We start from the raw sequence: 12468 nt of genomic DNA on the forward strand, positions 1-12468 counted from the left end.
TGTTCTTGTTATTGAAGTTGAATTTGGTGAAGGCTCCCTCGTGACTAATCTCATTATGTCGGTCTGGGGCTCCGCGCATACATGTCTGAACCTCGATTATGTTGTGATCTGAGTATATTGCTTTTGATATGGTGACATTTCGTATCAGATCATCATTGTTAGTGAAGATGAGGTCTAGTGTATTCTCCAGTCTAGTAGGCTCTATTATTTGCTGGTTTAAGTTGAATTTTGTGCAGAGATTTAAAAGCTCGTGTGTGTGTGTTTCCGTCAGAGCTGCCTCCTGGTGTTATCACTGCAACAACATTATTTGCTATATTCCTCCATTTTAGGTGCCTTAAGTTGAAATCCCCCAGGAGCAAGATGTTGGGGGCAGGAGCTGGCAGATTTTCCAGACAGTGGTCAATTTTTAACAGCTGTTCCTGGAATTGCTGGGACGTTGCATCCGGAGGCTTGTAGACTACCACAATGACTAGGTTTTGGTTCTCGATCTTTACATCATTTGAGGCATTAAGCAGTTCTGTGCAAACAAGTGACTCTGCGATATACAGGCCAACCCCCTCCCCCTTTTGCCTGTTCACTCTGTCGCATCTGTATAGGTTGTAACCTGGGATCCATATTTCGTTGTCCAAGTGGTCCTTTATGTGGGTCTCTGTGAAAGCCGCGAACATTGCATTTGCCTCTGCAAGAGTCCACGGATGAGAGGTATTTTGCTGTTCGTTGCTGGCTTTAGACCCTGTATATTTGCAAAGAAGAATATCATCGGACTGGTGGTATTGGTGGTACTGGGGGGGGGGGCTTTTTTTCCGGCATTAGTATCTGTATCTCTTGGTTTGGAGTGGAGGCCATCGACTGTGGTTCCACTCCAGGAATGACTGGATTTGGTGTACGATTTCTTCAATTTCCTGCCAGCTTTTTTTTTTCCTTCCTGGCACTAAAATACCTCTCCCTCTTGAGTGGCTGTGGCTACCCAGGTTTTCCCATGACCTGGATGCTTTGTATCTTTTTGTCCCTTTTAGATGGTGTGCCTGGCAATTTAAGTCATAGCACAGTCTTTCCTGTACCGAAGAGGGACACATTTCAGGATGAAAAAGCTTACAGGAGTGTGCACAAACGCCGAATAAATTGTAACATTCTCTTTGCATGCCACAAAGTCCAACAACTATCTTATGCTAGCAGGTTTAATAAAATAAAAGGGGCATATGGAAAAGACGTGAACAACACTCTCCCAAAGCTTGGGCTTTCGAAAATATACCAAAACCATCGATATTGTTCTAAGTAAACCATATGGAACTCACATCCAGCCTGCTGAAACAGCCAATACATTAAATGATTTCTTCTCTACTATAAGATCAAGCGTAGCCAGATAAATTCCAAGTTTCAATGCCCCAAGCGGGAGACTACCTGTTAGAAATTTCCAAAACTAATCCTAATGAGACCATCTCGATATTAAAATCACTGAAAAATGGGGCAGGAAACTTTAATTTATCACCACTATTGTATAAATAAGCAAATCATGTGCTATCATTCCCCGTTGTAACATTGTTCAAAAAATCATTAAAAAAAACTTTCTAACAATATTTAAGATAGCAAGGATTCTCTATACATTAAGGAGGAGACCCAGTAGATTTAATAAATATAGGCCAATATTTAACTTGCCATTGTTACAATCTTTGAAAAACTAATTCAAAAGCGAGTTTATTATTTCCTAGCATCCCACAATATGCTTAATCTCTGCTAGTTTGGTTTCAAGCCAGGAAAAAGCTTGATGCAATTATAAAAATGCTGAAATTAATTTATGCAACTCTCGAAATTAATAAATATTCATTGGATCTCGTCATAGACCTTAGGGAAGTTTTCAGTACAGTAGACCATAACATCCTGCATCTTAAACTAGAATATTACTTAAAGTCCTACTTTAACAACAGGCATCAATATGTCTTTATCAAGGACATAACCTCGTAAACTCGACCTATCAACATAGGGGTGCCTCAAGGTAGTGTTCTCAGCCCTCTACTTTTCCTCATGTACATCAATGACTTTTCCAATGCATCTTAAATCCTCTTAGCAGATGACACGACTTTTGTTATCTATTAATTAAATCTGAATTCTCCCGATAACACTGTTAATGAGCTCACACAGATATTTACTTGAATGACTACAATAAAATCGTAACACTGACAAGACCTACATAATGTTTGAGAACAGAGATGCATATGTCCAACTAAATATATGAACATAAGAAAGAAGGAACACTGCAACAGGCCTACTGACCCATGCGGAGCAGGTCCATGTCCCCCCCCCCGGATTAACCCAATGACCCACCTAGTCATGTCACTTCCACTTAAGGAAAGAGCACGGCATCAGACCTAGTAGCATAAGCAAGTCAGGTCCAACTCACACCCACCCACACCCACTCATGTATTAATTGTTCTTACAGTGTAAGACAAAACGAGGGAAAATTCTTAGGTTTATACCGTGAAAGCGACTTGAAATTCACATCCATCATATAACAAATGCCTCCAAAACAATAGGCATATTCTCTGTGCTACTATGTACCTCAAATAGAACTAATATGTACTGCAATAACAAATTATCTACAAGCAATAACTGTACCATAAGCTGTTATACGAACGATTACCCAGTGACTCACGAAATCGTAATGACACGATTGCAAACAATGTCTATTGTTAGACAAAACACGCCCCCACTCTTCAAAAGTTTAAACTTACTCATTGTACATAACATTCACTCTGTGTTCTCCGTACTGTACAGGACAATCAATTCAAATATTAACCCTGCGCTGAAACTCTACCTTGATAGTTGGAACAGAAGTCAGAGATAATACAAGCCACAAAAATATCTTTGATATTCCTCTTGTTCTATGCAACGTGAGTAAAAATTCAGTGAGCATAAAAGTTCCTAAAATCTGGAACTCTGTCTGAAGATTCATTCTCTCTTTCTCTTTCTCTTCTTTCCCAGTAAGACATGGTGATCAACATCAACAAAAAATGTAAGAAATACGTAAATGTAGTTAGTAACCAGGACCTTTATTAATGATACGTTTCATCAGCTAATTTATTTTTTTCGATCCAATAAAGGAATCAGAGAAAACACGGTTTATATTATGGATGAGATCAGGTGAAACACAGGTTGATGGACGGAGTTTGGTGACGACTGTGTTCTGGCTCAACAATTATGTCCGAAATCATAAAATTGCTTATGTTTTAAGCGATAATATTGGTAGTGATGAGAGCCAATTCAAAACAGTGATTGGCAATAGAATCCTAAGCACCTTTGTGATCTCTGTCATAATCTCATGGGATAGTAAAAATGATGAAACAAAGAGTTGGTTAGCTGGTTAATGGGGATTCAAAGCCTATCGATTACATTCGTTTAAGCTGCGTGTCACCTGATCACCCCCTCCCCCATTGAAAAATACTGTATTCCATGTAGGGGGGATTATAGTAAACTCCCAGCTTATATACACTCAGACACACGAATCATAGTGTATATATCCTTTTGCGACGAGTGTCTCATATAGAAAAGATACACTAAGTCCAGTAACACCTCAGGTGTAATCCATGCTTCTTTCCTCACCACTCTTATATATAAAAAAGTTAGGCTATGAAGTGGAAAGCAATTAATATCATATATTTTCTCTGCGGATTTATTACTTCTTATCAGTGCATTTATTAATCTGGTAAAAATAGACATATCTGAATTATATGCTAAAATTCGAACAACTGGATCATCTTAACATCCCATGGCAGTTTGGAATTTTTTTGCTTCACCTTATAACCCCCCCCCCCACCACACACACACACCAATTCTACCTGAATACTCCACTTTTATAACCCCTCAAGGGAGGTTCCTTGACGATGGTGAGGGGCTGTTGATCTAGGGAATTGGATCTGTGCTCCGGTTCCCTGAATTGAGCCTGAATACCTGTATAACCCTACGGGTTTAGCGCTTCTCCATAATAATAATAAAAATAACAATAATAATAATAATAATAATAATAATAATAATAATAATAATAAAATCCACTTTTATAAGTATTATATTCAATTAAATAATCGGTATTCATAAATATCAAATGTAGATCGATATGAGTCGCTGTAACCAGAAGTTGTTGACAATAGCAGCAGTCTGCTAGTGTCATATATATATGTCAGTGGCAAGTATTACATGAAGTAAATTCAGCCTCATTACATTATATAAAATTTATATAACGTGTACCATTATACTGCCATTCGTCAGAACATAATGGAATTCTATTTTGACTTTACAAGCAAAGTCAGTGAATATTTAACTGACAGAGGGAGAGTTTATAACACAATTTAATATATCATCGGTGTTCTGCTACCCTATTCTATATGATAATTACACTGTGGAAATAAAAGCTAGCTATATTTTACTGTCACATTCCATTATGCAGGACGGGGTCCATGACAGGTGTTTTAATCTGTCATCCTGAGCTAGGAGACTGCGAAGGGCAATGATGGGACGGGGGGGAGTAACTGAACTACATCCCACAACTCAACTCTTAGAACAGCTTTTCCCAACCTGTGGTCCACGGACTCCTGGGGTCTACAAAGGTAGTACTGAGGGTCCACAAAGGTGGTACCTTGGAGTCCACAAAGATGGTACTGGGGGTTCACAGAAGTAATACTGGGGGTCAGTGAGCTAAGTAGAAAATTTCACGAGGCTTTAATTATGCATCTGTATAATTACTCATGATTAAACTGAAAAACCTTCAAAATTTCGAATTTGTTTCCAAATCGACAGGAATAATCTAATTTTTCAGACACATTTTTAAACTGGCTTATTTTATGGGCTGCCGAATCGAACATGCCAAACCTCCATCGAACAATGGTCAAGTTTCATTCGGTACAACTTATCAAGCATTCGTTGTCATGGGAAAAATGAGTAACCAGAACTGGAATCCAAAACACAGAGATGTTTAATATCGTTCCCCACTATATGTTTACGTGAATAGGCTTTCTCCAAGTTGTTTTCTATAAAATCAACATACAGAAACAGGATTAGTGTGGAACCTGAGCTAAGCTTAAAACTGTCCGCCACTGAACCTGAATTTCGGAACAGTGTCAACAAAGCACCATCAACCATCTCATTAAACAAGTTTTTTTTTTTTAATACTGCCATTTATGTAACTGCAGACCTTTCAAAAACCTGAGGTCCCTTGGAAAATTAATTTAAATAAAAAGGGTCCTTGGTTGTGAAAAGGTTGAGAATCACTGACCTAGAAGGATCTCAAGGCCTTTTTAAAATATTAGGCTTTTTAATCATTGAATCTGGCGTGGACACTGTTTTGAATCGAATTTCATCACTACCAACGCCATCGCCCAAAACACAAACAGCTTTATGATTAAAAGAAATACTGAACCAGAATGCAAGCATCACCTAGCTCCACCCTCCAACTTGTACATCACTAGACCTGACTTACAGTTTTAAATGGAGTGAAAATAATACCGTTTAGTGACATTTCTCATTGATAAATGCATTAATAAAGTTGATAAATTAGACACATGTGCAACTCTTGGGTATCTTTATTGAGGAAACGTTTCGCCACACAGTGGCTTCACCAGTCCATACGTAGGAGAAACTTGAAGAACAGGAGGAGAATGAGGTAATCAGTCCCTCAACCTTGAGTCGATGTGTTCAGTCCATCAATCTATTCAAGATTGATGGACATCTATTAATAAAGTTACTACACGTATGTCTTTCATACTTGTTGATGATACATCAGAGAGAAAAAGTCACAGTGGGAGAGAAAAAGAAAATTATCGAAGGTAAATAACACGAATATTACATTATCTCCCCACTCTCACTATCGGTTTCATTTTCTTCGTCCGAGGGAATGATCAGAAATAACAGTTTCCTTGGCGTACTCGCTGTCAGACCCTTGACTAAAACAGAGTGGACTCAGTTCGCACACGCTGAAGGGGTCCGGAATCAATTTCCGCTAGGGGTGAAACATTTGGCACGTTTCCTTACACCTGTTGCGCCTGTACACCAAGCAGTAAGTAGGTACTAAGTGTTAGCCGATTGTTCTGGGTCGGGTCGTGGGGGACAAGATTAACTTAGAGTACACGAAATGCTCTTAACAGCCAGAGGCTTTCTACAGTGTGCCAATAACAAGATTAACTTAGAGTACACGAAATGCTCTTAATAGCCAGAGGCTTTCTACAGTGTGCCAATAATGTCAAGTCTGTAGCAGTTATATATTTTATAATAATAATTATTATATTAATAATAATATTATACTATTATTATTCATCGCCTCTGTTACAATGTTGCGTGGACTCACGAATTTACTCATAAGTAAACAGTGTTTATTCCGTCGAGGAATTACCACGTATCTCCATCGGTCCAAATTCGTCTTCATCTTCCGTGTGGCCAACAGCACATGGTTAGCTAGTCAACTGGGGTAAAATCCTATCGACTACACAGAGTCATTAAGCCAGCAAATAACCAGTTCACAGCCAGTTTAAGACGCTTCTGATTCCTATAAACATAAAAGTAAACTCTCAGAATATATATCCACAGAGGAACATACATCTCTCTCTGTATGGAACTCTATATACACACTAAGACATACACCATTGTACACGTCTATACGCTGCTGCTCTCAGTGCATCATCATACATCATCTCAAAATATATGCGAAGTCGGAACGGTTACTTCATGACTGCAGAATATTCTGTTTAAATATGTAGAACTCTGTCCAAAATGTAAAAGTTTACGTAACTGTATATATAAATATATATATATATATATATATATATATATATATATATATATATATATGTGTATGTGTGTGTGTGTGTGTGTGTGTATGAGATGATGAATTTGGGATTGGTAGCAATGAGGGCAGATTCTATGATTTTGTGTTTGTAGCCGCAGTGTGATTTGTATTTGATGGTGGCAGTTTCCCAATGAATATTGTGATTGTTGATGCTGACATGTTGAAAAATAACTAAATTATCCAATGCATAACATATTGACCTCTGGTGTTCAATGATGCTTGTAGTGTTCATCCGGTCTGTCCTATGTATGCTTGACTGCAGGTTTTACATGGTATCTGGTAAACTCTTGGCGTGTCTTCCGTAGCTAAATGCTTGTATATCTAGAAAAAGAGATTCCCTAGTTTGTTGGGATAGAACGTGAAAATGTTGGTCACTTTGTTGAGACGAATGAATGTGCCTTGGTGGTAGGGTACCATGAGTTGAGATTTTCGGCTGTATGAGAAAGAAATCGACGAAATGTCAGTCAGAGGATTGCGAATACTAATTGGAAGACAGCTTGCCTGCAGCAATAACAAATTTTCAGTATCTCAGAAACGGTCAAAGAAAACCACATGCGTATTTTTGTGCCTTTGCTGTGAACCAGTATTTCATTCTTTATGAATTTTTGGCAATTTGATGAGTGTGAGAAATTATATATATATATATATATATATATATATATATATATATATATATATATATATATATATATATATATATATATATATATATATATATATATATATCATCCTCATTATTGTAGTTTATAAATTCAACTTTTGGTGAATTTTATGAGAGATTAGCCAGAAGGTGGAAAATATTTTCCAGTTACCAGCTTGCCTGAAACCCAAGACTTGAAGTGCTTTCAGCAAATTTTACAGAAAAATATTATTTGTATATAGTATTTAAATAATTTTGTAGGTTTGTAACTGAGGCATTCACTAAGAATCAACTCCTCTGCAAAATTCGAAATATTATGTTTAAATTCAGAAATTATATTGGGTTTCAGATGAAACTGATGTTAATTTTAGCTAACCCCTTGATCCTTTTCACTCTCACACCTCTATATCTCTCACTCACTCCCACACCCCTCCAACTCCCACAACCCTCCAACTCCTACTCACTCCAACACTCCTCCAACTCCTACTCATTCCCACACCTCTCCAGCTCCCACACCTCTCAAACTCCCAATCACGTCCAACTCACTCCAACACTCCCTTTAACCCCCTCTCACCTCCAACTCTCTCGAACACCCCTCCATCACTCTCCCACATCCCTCTAACTATTTCCCACACCAATACAGGAAGAGATGGAGGCAAGAAAGTAATTATTTGTAAAACCATTTGCTATAATTGCCTGTGATATATGATATCCCGGTGACGGTGGTGGTCAGAGATGCTGATCAACAAGGAAAACCTCTCAGCCTGAGGCCAGACTGCCTCGTTAACTACCTGCTCAACCACGCTGTTGCTTGTTATAAAATTCAACCAGGCTGTTGCCTGGTTGAGGAGGCAATATATATAAAAAACTCTATAATAATATAAAAAATATAATTCACATGCGGTATTATATAGTGTAGTAAGTCAGTGTTGGAGATATTAAGCGTCTGGATAAACCGAAAGCTTAATCACTGTCTAAGCTTTGCTTATGACTAGCAGTGTCAGGCGCATCATCTACAGTGCCACGGTAGTAGAGTGTCAGGTGCATCATCTACAGTGTCACGGTAGTAGAGTGTCAGGTACATCATCTACAGTGTCACGGTAGTAGTGTGTCAGGTACATCATCTACAGTGTCACGGTAGTAGAGTGTCAGGTACATCATCTACAGTGTCACGGTAGTAGTGTGTCAGGTACATCATCTACAGTGTCACGGTAGTAGTGTGTCAGGTGCATCATCTACAGTGTCACGGTAGTAGTGTGTCAGGTGCAACATCTACAGTGTCACGGTAGTAGTGTGTCAGGTGCATCATCTACAGTGCCACGGTAGTAGTGTGTCAGGTGCAACATCTACAGTGCCACGGTAGTAGTGTGTCAGGCGCATCATCTACAGTGTCACGGTAGTAGTATGTCAGGTGCAACATCTACAGTGCCACGGTAGTAGTGTGTCAGGCGCATCATCTACAGTGTCACGGTAGTAGTGTGTCAGGTGCATCATCTACAGTGCCACGGTAGTAGTGTGTCAGGTGCAACATCTACAGTGCCACGGTAGTAGTGTGTCAGGCGCATCATCTACAGTGTCACGGTAGTAGTGTGTCAGGTGCATCATCTACAGTGTCACGGTAGTAGTGTGTCAGGTGCATCATCTACAGTGTCACGGTAGTAGTATGTCAGGCGCATCATCTACAGTGTCACGGTAGTAGTGTGTCAGGCGCATCATCTACAGTGTCACGGTAGTAGTGTGTCAGGTGCATCATCTACAGTGTCACGGTAGTAGTGTCAGGCGCATCATCTACAGTGTCACGGTAGTAGTGTGTCAGGTGCATCATCTACAGTGTCACGGTAGTAGTATGTCAGGCGCATCATCTACAGTGTCACGGTAGTAGTGTGTCAGGTGCATCATCTACAGTGTCACGGTAGCAGTGTGTCAGGTGCATCATCTACAGTGTCACGGTAGTAGTATGTCAGGCGCATCATCTACAGTGTCACGGTAGTAGTATGTCAGGTGCATCATCTACAGTGTCACGGTAGTAGTATGTCAGGCGCATCATTTATTGTCACGGTAGTCGTGTCAGGCGCATCATCTACAGTGTCACGGTAGTAGAGTGTCAGGCGCATCATTTACAGTGTCACGGTAGTAGTGTGTCAGGTGCAACATCTACAGTGCCACGGTAGTAGAGTGTCAGGTGCATCATTTATTGTCACGGTAGTAGTGTCAGGCGCATCATCTAGTGTCACGGTAGTAGTGTGTCAGGCACAACATTTACAGTGTCACGGTAGTAGTGTGTCAGGCACAACATTTACAGTGTCACGGTAGTAGTGTGTCATGCATAACATTTACAGTGTCACGGTAGTAGTGTGTCAGGCACATCATTTACAGTGACGCGCCAGCCCAGGACTTGTAAAATATTTACGCGAACTTATTATGTGGAACCTCAGAGTGAGAGTGAGAGAGAGAGAGAGAGAGAGAGAGAGAGAGAGAGAGAAATGCTCCACAACAAAGTCCTCGCTATACCCGGAAAAATACTTAGCAAAGTTGAGTAGCTCAAAAAAAAAGGAGAGAGAGAGAAGGTCCCTTTAGCAGGAGGCAGACTCGCTGAATACCGTCCACAGGTTCCTTTTTCACCTGAGGTCTCCCAGGCTAATTACATTCAGCAGGTCCCAGGCTCGTGCTAGGTAAGAGGGGTCATTGCATTGTTGGGGCACAGTCAAGTCTCTGGTGTATGTTTTCATGGACCTCCCTGGTGCTTCACTGTTGTTTCTCTTTGTGTGTGTGTGTGTGTGTGTGTGTGTGTGTGTGTGTGTGTGTGTGTGTGTGTGTGTGTGTGTGTGTGCTCATCTAATTGTACTCACCTAATTGTGGTTGCAGGGGTCGATTCATAGATCCTGACCTCGCCTCTTCACTGGTGGCTACTAGATCACTTACTCCGTACTCCATGAGGTTTATCATACCTCTTCTTAAAGTTATGTATGCTTCCTTCCAGACAACTCTATGACTGAAGAAGTACTTCTTAACATCCTTGTGACTTGTCTGAGTCTTTAATTTCCAATTGTGACTCCTTGTTGCTGTGTCCCATCTCTGGAATATCATGTCTCTGTCCACCTTGTCAATTCATAAGCAAATTGCCCATTCGTAAAAATCATTCTGAGATTCTTTTATCAAATTATCACATTTGCCAATTTTCTCTTATCCTGTATGATTCATTTATGGTGCTTTATTAAGGAGACAACCTCATGGATTGCTGAATTCTCTTCCTTACAATCCTCCAGAGTTCTTGAAAACAGCTGATCAAGACCCGCGACCTGTTTGGTTTCAATCTGTCTAATTATTTGACGACCATGTCGCTAGTGACTTTGACCTTTCATTTATTATCGCCTGTATAATTATTGTTATCTGGGATTTTCTTTCTATCCTTCTGTGTGAAAGCCAGAGAGGAAATAAGTGTTAAAAATTGTGCACATTTCTTTCGAGACAAATGGCACAAGCCGACATATGGAGAAAAATGACAATTGCAAAGGGACTAGTTGTTGAGGCGTTTCGCCTATATCACAGGCTTCTTCATTAACAGACTTAAGCTGTTCGACAGGCGAAACATCTCAAAAAATATCCCCTCTGCAACTGTGTATTTTTTCCACACTTTTCATAATCACTAATAGTAAGCTAAACTAAGTTATATTTAAGTGGGTCTGTCTTTCTCCCTTAATCTTAATCCTTATATATTATTGTTAGAGACCCTTTGGGCTGATCTTTGATTTCCTCTCAACCTTAATGTTCTATTCACTTTTTACTTTTCTTTTCTTAAATCCAATAAATACGCCAAAAGGTGACGACCTTCACCTCTTTTGATTCGCCTGTAAATACCTCTCGTTTTACTCACTTAGGGTCATTTATTTTTCATCTAATTTCTAAATCAGGAATATACGTGGCTAGGGCAGCCTGTATAATGTTTTGGAAAATATATTGCAAACTACCACCACCGTCTATCCAACCTCCATATACATGTTCATATAACTAGACAGTGTATACGTTAAGAGGTGCTACTCCTCGGTAATGAATATTGTAATAAAGGGTGACGACACATCATACCCGTAAACAGTTTAAAAAGTTCTACTCTCGAAGCACAGCCACTGCTTCTGATTACTTTCAGATCTTCAATGCTGATACTTAACTGCGTTATAAACTTATGCAACACCCCGTACTATATGTAACACTTTGTACTATTCCTTTGACTGCATCTGGAATGAGTGGAAACCTTTCTCAGATCATCGAATCAAACGGGGCTGGGCTTATGGGATACGGTGCTATCTTTGATAACGAGTTTAACTATATAACAATATTGGTGGACAGTATTCTCGTCCCCACTCAAAGATGCTCCGAACATTTCCTTACGACAAAGGATTACTGAGATAACCAAATCCTAAAGTGACTCTCTTGGACTCCTGCTTCCTTCAAGAAGAGGTGAAAGGATCTTGATTCAAAGAATGGAGACATCCACCATATCCTTGCATCAAGTCGGATTACCTCCCCCCCCCCCTTCCTCATTACCCACGTGCTGTGTGACCCTCTTCCAAGTGGTTATAATCTTAATCTGAGGTTTCCTGCCAAGAGGAGACTTTCCTGTTCAGGAAGACATCTTAAAAGATTAATAACAAAGAGAGAGAAGTTAATGCTATCAAAGCAAGACAGCTGCTGTGTCTGTACAAAACACTTCAGTTAATAATATATTATATATATATATATATATATATATATATATATATATATATATATATATATATATATATATATATATATATATATATATATATAATATATATATACATGTATATATATATATATAATATATAATATATATATAGCGCTAAACCCCTAAGTATCAGTCAGCGCCTGAGGAATAAGAAGGCAAACCATACCCCGGCCGGGATTGAACCCGCGGTCAGAGAAGAGTAGAAGAGCTCTAATTCTCTACCCACTCAACCATATCAAGGCAAGAACACGGGGA

The 12468-nt window shown here is 39.4% G+C and overlaps 1 protein-coding gene across 6 annotated transcripts in view; it reads right to left on the reverse strand.

Annotated features, from left to right (window-relative positions):
- Positions 1-12468, reverse strand: part of Mcr (macroglobulin complement-related) — a 770662-nt gene that overhangs the window by 222473 nt on the left and 535721 nt on the right. The gene's annotated exons all lie outside the window — the stretch shown is intronic.

This window comes from Cherax quadricarinatus, chromosome 17 (genome assembly GCF_038502225.1).
Source record: "Cherax quadricarinatus isolate ZL_2023a chromosome 17, ASM3850222v1, whole genome shotgun sequence".
Taxonomy (NCBI): domain Eukaryota; kingdom Metazoa; phylum Arthropoda; class Malacostraca; order Decapoda; family Parastacidae; genus Cherax; species Cherax quadricarinatus.